The 9,624-nt window shown below is 42.4% G+C and overlaps 1 pseudogene; it reads right to left on the bottom strand.

Annotated features, from left to right (window-relative positions):
• Positions 1-907: 907 nt before the first annotated feature.
• On the bottom strand, positions 908-5,352 carry LOC113179731 (60 kDa heat shock protein, mitochondrial-like; annotated as a pseudogene).
• Positions 5,353-9,624: the final 4,272 nt, after the last annotated feature.

The raw sequence follows: 9,624 nt of genomic DNA, 5'->3' as shown, positions 1-9,624 counted from the left end.
GGAGGGGTATAGCTCAGTAGTAGGACACTTACTTAAGCATGTATGAGGCCTTGGATTCAATCCTCAGTATTGCAAAATATATATATATATATATATATATATATATATATATATATATATATATATATATTTCAGTACTGAGGTTTGAAATAACATGGCCTTGTACATGATAGGCAAGCACTGTAGCGTTGAGGTCTAACCCCAAGACCCTTTTATTTATTCATTCATTCATTTTAACTTTAAACAAATCTTTATTATACAAAGGTTGCCATATAATTGAATATTTCTCTACTTTGTATACAGCTATTTTCCTCAGAAAAGCTGCTTCTGTGAGTTTCATCTGGGGATAGCAAGCACTAAAATTCTGCTTTTAGCACATAGTATTGTAAAGTTTTTGAGTACTCTGGAAAATTTGAGGTCCAACGTCCCCATTTTATCGTCATTCAGTAGGAATGCCTGTGATTTAAGTTGAAAGTAGTACATTGATACGTGGCTCTTGAACCCCATATCAGAAATGCACAGATGTCTTTTTATTCAATAAAAATTATCTGTAGGCATGGACAATGACAGCAGTAAACCATTATAAACTGTCAACTGAATCCTGTATCTGAGAGTGATAGTGATTTTCTTAAACACCAAATATTATGTATATGACATATACATAATATTTTCTTGCATTTTTTAAATATGGATTTTTTTCTTCTTAATCAGGGATTGAACCCAGCGTGGTTTACCACTGAGCCACATCCCCAGCCTGTTTTTTATATGATATATATATATATATATATATTTTATATATAATGATCTTTTCTTTGGTCATTTTCTTTAACTGACTTCTCTGAAGCTATTGATGTGGAACCCTCCCTGTCACCGTTTGCTAATAATGGGTAAAGCGCTATTCTGAGAATTAGTACATGTCACCTCCCATCATGCCCATTCCAGGTATTTCTGTCTTCTTAGGTATTTCTGTGACTATAGTGTCTGCTGTAGTTAACGGAGAAGTCACCCCAACAACATTCAGTTTGTGTGTGTGTGTGTGTGTGTGTGTTGCTAGGGATTGAACTCAAGGGCCTTGTGCATGTAAGGCAAGCACTCTATCAACTGAGCTATATCCCCAACTCACCCACTCCAACAGTATTCAATAAAACAGTTTTCATAACATTTGTTGGATCAATAATTTTTTTCCCCACACTCACAAAATCTCCAAGCATAGCACTGTAATTAACTTTTGAGGAACTTTGCAAAATGTTTTCCACTATCAGTGATCCTTCAACACCTGCATTCTTAGCTATGGTTATTGCAAGAATTTTGAGTGTTCTTTTAGTAATTTCTATACCATTTTTTTATCTTCATTAGCTGGAGTCAGGGAGTCCAAGCCTGGAAATCCCTGAAGCAGAGTACAACCCCCACCCAGAACAATGCCTTCTTCTCTGGATCACTGAGGGCATCTGCAAATCTGTCTTTCTTTTCATTCACTTCAGACAACTCTTGTCCCCACAATCTGCATCACAGCTAATCCATTTGAAGATTTTGCTAGTTGATCATTCATTTTTTCCCTTTCAAATTCACTAGGTGTGATTTCTAATTGCTGAGTGATTTCTTGAATTTCTTTCAATTTCAGCTTTGTCACCTTTTCCTTTCAAGAGCATGGCATCATCTTTGGTGACAATGACCTCTCCAACTCATTCCTAAGTCCTGAAGTTGAACATCTTCAATATCTTCTCCAAACACTGCACCAACAGTGGCAATAGCCACATCTTTAAGTTGGTTCTATTTTTACCCAAAACTGGAACTTTGTCGCAATTTGAAGACAAACTTTTAGCCTATTCAAAACATATATACTTAGAGCTTCAATATCTTCAGCAATTATGACCAAGGGTTTGCAGTGAGGATTGGTAATTTTAAGGGCAGGTACAGTGGCCTGGACATGAGAAATTTTCTTTTCACTCAATTAGAACATAGGCATCTTAGAATTCACACTTTATGATCTTTTGATATATTCATGCAATGGGGAGAAATATAGCCTTGATCCAACATCATGCCTCCTGCAATTTCGAATTCATCATTTAGTGTTTTTCCACTCCTAACTTGTGATGACAGCCTTTCTTCTGACCTTCTTTGATGCATCAGAAATGATATTGCCAATTTTTTGGTCTCCATTTGCAGAAATTGTGGCAATTTGAGCCATTTCTTTAGGGATTGTCATAGGTTTAGACAGCTTCTTCCCCGACCCCCCTTTGGTGTGTGTGTGGGTGGTATCAGGGATTGAACTCCCAGGCACTCAACCACTGAGCTACACCCCCAGCCTTTTTTTTTTTTTTTTTGTATTGTATTTGAGACAAGGTCTACTGAGTTGCTTAGGGCCTCACTGTTGCTGAGGCTGACTGGCTTTGAACTCGAGATCCTCCTGCCTCAGTCTCCCAAGCCTCTGGGATTATAGGTGTACATCACTGCGCCTGGCTAAACTGCTTCTTAAATTCAGTAATGGCTACATCCATAGCTAATCTCACACCTTTCTTGATCTCCACAGGATTCGCACATTGAAGCTTTCCTTGGCAAGAGAGTCTGCTAGTACAATCACAGTAGTGGTGCCATCCCCAGCCTTTTCACTGGTTACCAGCAACAAATTTAGTTACAACATTTTTGTATTTGTTCTTTAGTTAATTGACTTTGCAATAGTCACACCATCTTTTGTTACTTTGGGACCTCTCCAACTCTGCTCAATAATTGCTGTTCTTCCCTTTGGTTCCATTGTAATGACTACAATATTAGCTAAAAGTTCTACACCTTGAAGCATGAAGGCTCAGGAATCTGCACCAAATTTTATGCCTTTAGCATAAGCCTGAGCCACTGCCCTGGACACTGGTGTCATCTGACAATGGACTGTGGGTAGTCAAAGTATTTCTAAGGGGCATTGACATAATGCTCTCAGTGAGGCAGGCCATCAGGGGTGAGTGAGGGCTTACTTTTTATTTTTGAACAGCGTTTCACTGAGTTGCCCAAATTGACCTCCAATTTTTGATCCTCCTGCCTCAACCTCCTGAGCAGTTGGGATTACAGGCACATACCACATACATAGCTGCTTTTTTTTTTCTTATTCCAAAAGTAAAGCATATTTATTGAAGAAACTTCAGAAAATTCAATTAAGAGAAAGAATGAAAACTACCTTTACTCCTTGTCTCTCAGAAATAATCACCGTGAAATCACACATATTCTTATTTTTGTATAATTTATGTATATGAAAATTTAAAACATAAAAATTCCAGTACTCGGAATGACTCAAACCACGTGAGCAGTACCCTTCATGGATTCTCTCTTCACAAGGCTTACTCCTAGCTGAGTGTTAGATGTCTTACCCGAGATCCGTTTGGATTTTGGGTTTGTTTGTCTTTTTGTTGTGTTGGGGTTTCTGATGGGGTGGTTCCTGTTGTCCCTAAGGCTGAAGGAAAGAACAGTGAGCATAGGCTGAGATTCTTCCGTGGACCTGGCCCACATGGCCCATAGCTGGGTAATTGGGGATGTGATTCAAGTACAGTCATTCGTGCCCACAAAGATAGTTTCACCCAAACTGGAACCTAGTAGGGAGACTTGTATAGAAACTCAGCCCACTCACATAGCCTGATCCTACCGGGAACCAAACTGTGGGGCTTGCCAGTCAGCAGTGGAACAAGCTTATTTATTCAACATCTGCTTGCCTGGAGATGTACCCAGTAGAGATGCTGGCTGTCAGGGTGCAATGGCTACCAAGACAGCAAGATCCCACTTGGGGGTGGAAATGCTCCCTCCTTTCTGAAAAAGAGGACTCAAGAGTTGGTTCTGTAATGGGCAGCAGGAAGGAATTTCCAGAGGGAGGCTAGGAAAAAGTGGTGCAGAGCTTAGAATGTTCCAAGGAATGGAATAAGACCAGAGGGATTTCCAGGTAATGAACAGGAAACAGCAAAAGATGGAGTGGAATTCTCAGGGGGTTGAATGCATAGTGAACAAGGCCAATGTCATTCCACAGGGAGTGGAGAGACGCAGAGGGAGTTTAAGTAGAGATGATGAGCTGGATTTGGGCAACTCTGGCCTCCCTTTCACCCCTCTCCAAGGTACCCCTACAGTCCCCTTCCCCAACTTTCAGACCCTCTCCTCAGACCCCTAGATTTCTTTATTTTTATTTTTTTTTACTTGTTGTTAGACCTTTATTTTATTTATTTACTTATATATGGTGCTGAGAATTGAACCCAGTGCCTCACACATGCTACGCAAGTGCTCTACCACTGAGTTACAACCCCAGCTCAGACCACTAGAATTCTAAGGTAACTTTAAATCATAAAGGGTAAATGACAGAAGACAGCCTCAGGATGGTGTGCTATAATAATAATCAAAACCTCCATCACCAGGGCCAATCATCTGACTATAGAATTATTGATGACGGCCAAGAGGTAGGAGAAAATCAGCCAGACAGACTTTAACCATGGATTGTTCTCTCAATGGTCACACCCACTTCTCAAATGACCAGCTTGGTCTCAAAGGAAACTGAACAAGCACCTGGATGCTGTGTTCCATGAACACGGAGTTATTGCCACACAGAGGGACTCAACTATGGAAAGAAAGTATCCTTGGGTTCCCAGAGCCCACGGGTCACCCAGGCTCTTCTGGAAAGCAGACTGGAATGATTTCCTTTACTCTTATCACATTTTGGCATCACCTCTTGTCCCTCATCTTATGACCAACTTCTGAGAGGGGCTAATGATTGGAGAAAGAGCCAGTAGTGTCCAGGTTATCCATAAATTGGACACCAAGTCTTGGTGTCATCAGAAGCGGTCTTTGTTTCATTTTCATGACAAATAGACCTAAACCTCAAACGGCTGAGCAGAAATTCATTGCATTGTCTCTGAGTCTCATCCTGTAGGGCTTCCAGTATTTTTTTTTTTACTCCCCTAAAATATATTTGTCTTCTCCAAATCTTTGAAATCTCATCAATGCAGCTACTATAATAAATCTTTTGAATTATGGAAATTTTAATGCAACAAAGCAATCACCTCTTGCCAAAAGGCAGTGTTAAATATTATCAAGTAAATCTCTGATAACCCAAGAAAGAAATTTCTATTCTTTCTATGCCTTTTCCCCACCAACACACCACCCACACCCTTTCCCTTTGGCCTCCCTGCCACCAACACACACATCACATTTCCCCCTAAACATCGCCTCAACTGGCACTGTGGGACTCCTGAAGGCCCATTTCCTGCAGGGCCAGCACTGTGATGTTCCATGATGTTCTGTTTGCTCTGTAAAAAGTTCAGTGTCACCCTCTGATGTTTGAAGTCCCCCCTGCTATGGTACATGGGTAAACTTACCTGTCTCCGTCATCTCCTCCCCCCGCTGTTCTGTGGGCAGATGGGCCTCTCTTGTTGTGATTGCTCATTTCTGCCCTCATCTCCTTTCAGTGGTGGGGTTTCTTATTGTTCTAACTAACAAAAATAGCAACAATGCTTGCCCGGAACTTAGGGTGAGTGAGGCCCTCTTCTAAGCACATTTGGAGATGTTGACGCACTGAACCCTCCCCACAAACATTGGAGGTTGATAAACCTGACTCACAAACAAGGAAATAGAGGCACTGAAAGTTTAGGTCACCCAGCCACCAAGAGGCAATATCTTGTCATCACCACCCCCCTCCAAATTTTACTTCTCTGAGTCTCATTTTCTTCTCTTCTATTTGGTCCCTATTTAATTGAATTCAACTGAGTTCAAACAACAATTACTACTTTGCTTCAAAAATGCTTTGTCAGGCACTTGGGATTCAAGGGTGAAGGAGTTGAAACCCCATAAGTAAGCACTTGGCAGACCAGAGTGGTTTGGGTGGGGAAGGAGGAGGCTGGACGAGGTGCCTGAGAACTTGGAAGGGCAAGTGAGAGCCGGGGGCGCCTCATCTGTGACATTTCAGTGGGTGTATGTATTAGCACCTGGGAGTCCCCGGCCACTAGTTCCACTAGAATGTTATTATTTGGTTTCCTTCCTCTGTTTCTTTCTTTAGTTTTGGTAACTTCGATTTCTTTCCCCTTTGTCCCAGGAGAGCAGTTTTTGAACTTAGCTATGCATTAAAATCATCCTTTGTGGCATTAGCTGGCTGGTTTGCCTCTAGGCTACGGGTCAACCCATTTCTCCACTGGTTATTCAGAGGTGGCATATTAGTGAGTCTGGCTAATGGAATGGGGATGGAAGTAGCACCTGTCACCTCCAATCCTGGCCCATAAAAGTTCTCTCCAGTCCTTCTTCTTTGCCTCCTGTTTCCTAGCTGAATTCTAGCATTCAGTGGAGGACTCCAGGGGTATTCCAGCACTCACGCCAGTTTGAGAATCATGATCAACACTTCTGCTTTAAGCATGCTGCCTCCCAACCTTTGCAGGCCCACTGGGCTCGATGTTTCTTGGGTGGCTTACCAATGCACATTTTTTAATTCTTTCTCCTTAGAAGACATTTTGTTTGCTATTGGCTTTTTTTTTTTTTTTGTACCGGGGATTGAACTCAGGGGCACTTAACCACTGAGCCACATCCCCAGCCCTTTTTTTGTGTGTGTGTTTAGTTTAGTTAGAGACAGGGTCTTTCTTACTGAGCTGCTTAATGCTCTCTAAGTTGCTGAGGCTGGCTTTGAATTTGCAATCCTCCTGCCTCAGGGATTACAGATGTGTGCCACCACACCCACTGCTATTGGCTTTGTAAGCAGTTAAAAGCTGTGGTTGTCTGAGGGTCCTAACATGCACTGGAGCCACCCCTAAAAACATTTTCCTCTTCCTTGGATTCATATGGTACTATATAAAGGCAGACACTGAGAGTGATTTTGGTGAAATTTGCTATCCGTAAAAAAAAAAAAAAAATACAATAAATATATAGGAATCTAGTAATACATGAGCATCTAATATGTGCCAAGCCTTGTGCAAAGGCCCTGAAATCGCAATAGCTCATTTAATCTTTGCAGCAGCTGTAGGTGGCAGACATTATTATTATTAGTCTATGATATGAATGAAGGACAGGCATAGAGATGTAAAGTTATTCACCCAGGGTCCCCCCTGAGGAGCAGCAGAGCCAGGATTGAAAGGCCATATGACCACTGTGCAGAGAGGCTTTGGCCCTGGGCCCCTGGATCTACTACCTCCCTGTCACATGCACTCTCTTTCCTCTCACTCAGTGGTCTTTTTCCATCCAGACTGCTCTGCATGATTCCGCTCCTTTTGCCCACTGCTCACCACACTTTCTGTAATGAAAATTTAGTCAATTTGAACAAAGCCCCCGGACCTGATGATTCTGCCTAGTTTTCTCCAGTTTGAGATTCTTCATCACCATGGCAACCAGATTCTTGGCTGAAACCGGATCCCTGGAGGTAAGAAAATGCTGGAAGGAAGCAAAGTGTGGTAAAGACTCCTAGGGCTGGAACACGATTCCTTCCTGCAGCAGCCGCCATTGCCCTGCTCCTAGTCTGCCTCTCCCGCCCTCATTCAAGACTTGTTTAGCCATTAATGCCCTCATGGGCCTACAGAAATGTTTGTTTGTCAGGAACTCCAAAGTAGGAAGAGAAAACTACACGACTGAAATTAAAGAAGGTTTGACTGAATGCCTACCAAAATGGCATGCTAATTTCATGCATAAATTGGAAATTCATAAAAAATTCATGACGCTTAAAAACAATAAGGCTTGCATTTCTTCCTTTGCAAAGATTTTTGTTTGCATACTGATGGTGGAGAAAGCGCAGCCCATTGTAAATTGAATGTATTCCTTGTAGGCGAATTATCTCAAAAGCAGAATTATAAAAGTCATTACCATTTTTTTTTTTACAGCCCAAATGCTGACAAATACTACTTGCTCACGTTGGCTAAATACTTACTACATGAGACTTGGATTTTTTTTAATATGCTTGACATGATGTGAGGTGTAGCCTTTAAAAAGAATTCTGTAAAACACTTGGAATCAGTAAACTCAAGAAAGCTCAGTATGGGCAAGAAGCAGGGCTTGGATACAAGAGGTCAAGGGTGGGCTTTGAGGGGGCACCTCTCAGCCCTGAGCTGGGAGGCCCAAGAGGGAGGACAGCATTCTTGAAGGAAATGGCAGCCTTTACCCAGGAGGGTATCTCAGAAGAGGGCGAGTGTCTGAACATGTCCAATGAATTCCAGCTGCCCAACTGGAAAGAAGCCAGGAAGGTCTGCTTCCCATTTTCCTTTCGCTGTAGGAGACCGTGAGGCCTTTATTTTTAAAGGGGAATGGGTGGAGTAAGAGGGGCTGAAAACATCCAGTGTTCACTTTTTTGCCCTTCAGCGAGGTGAGAGTGTGACTTCCTTGTCATTCAGTGCTGGTTCAAGAGCTCACTGCACTCGGAGGCACCGCCAATTCACATCTATTTTCTTATCAAAGTCCTGGACTGGAAGGAGACCAAGCAGCAATCACCCCACATCCACATCGTCATCCCCACATTGGGGTTGGTGCAGGCAGGGCTCTGTGATAAAACTTGCCTATGGGAGTTCATCAGGGAGCCGCCTGTCCTTGGTCACAGCCTGCTTCTCTTGATAAAGCATGAAAGGCACAAGGCCTCCCCCCACCCCCGCCTCTTGGGGTCCCAAGACTGAATGTGCCACTGCAAGCCTCAGAATTTCATTTTCTCACGTGCATTGAGGATAATCTATGCCACTTGTTCCTGTCTACAATGGGATAACAGATACAAGATGGTATTAAGAGATTGAAAGTGTTATAACTCGTCGCATGGTCCTCAGACCGGCAGCCTTCATTACAGAGAGCCTATCAGACAGGGTTGAGAGGTGGGAGGGAAAGGAAATGAGAAGGGGAATCGCATGGAAATGGAAGGCGATCCTCAGGGTTATACAAAATGACATATAAGAGGAAAGGAGGGGTAAGACAAGATAATTCAAATGGAAGAAGTGATTTACAGTAGAAGGGGTAGAGAGAGAAAAGGGGAGGGGAGGGGAGGGGAGGGGAGGGGAGGGGGGATAGTAGAGAATAATACAGACAGCAGAATACATCAGACACTAGAAAGGCAATATGTCAATCAATGGAAGGGTAACTGATGTGATACAGCAATCTGTATACGGGATAAAATTGGGAGTTCATAACTCATTTGAATCAAACTGTGAAATATGATGTATGAGGAACTATGTAATGTTTTGAACGACCAACAATAAAAAAAATAAAATAAAATAAAAAATTAAAAAAAAAAAAAGAAAGAAATACAGACCCACAGGCCCTGTCCCAGCCCTGCTGAATCAGAATCCGCCTGTTACCAAGCTCCCAGGGGATCTGTATGAAAATGAAGGGTTCAGAAGCAATGAATTTCAAGGTCTGCACATCAGACCTTGAAAGGTATCATTAGCTAATGATTTGTTGAATGTCTGACTTCTCTGTTAGCTCCTGAGGTCAGGATCCAATGTGGCTTGTGTCCCATTGTTCCCACATTTTGACCCAGTGGCAGACAAACAGTGGGCACTCCATTAATATGTGTTAACTTAATAAATCTTACATCCTGTGGGACTGACCCCAGAGGGTGGGAAGAATAAACAGGATACTAAACTTCTACCCCAGTGAGAAGTGCCCCCTGCATTTCGTACTTGTAAAAAAGCTTAGCCCTGCGAATCAGAAGCT

The sequence above is a fragment of the Urocitellus parryii genome, chromosome 7 (genome assembly GCF_045843805.1).
Source record: "Urocitellus parryii isolate mUroPar1 chromosome 7, mUroPar1.hap1, whole genome shotgun sequence".
NCBI lineage: Eukaryota > Metazoa > Chordata > Mammalia > Rodentia > Sciuridae > Urocitellus > Urocitellus parryii.
The sequence above is the reverse complement of the archived record's forward strand: the minus strand, read 5'-3'. Positions and strand labels throughout refer to the sequence as shown.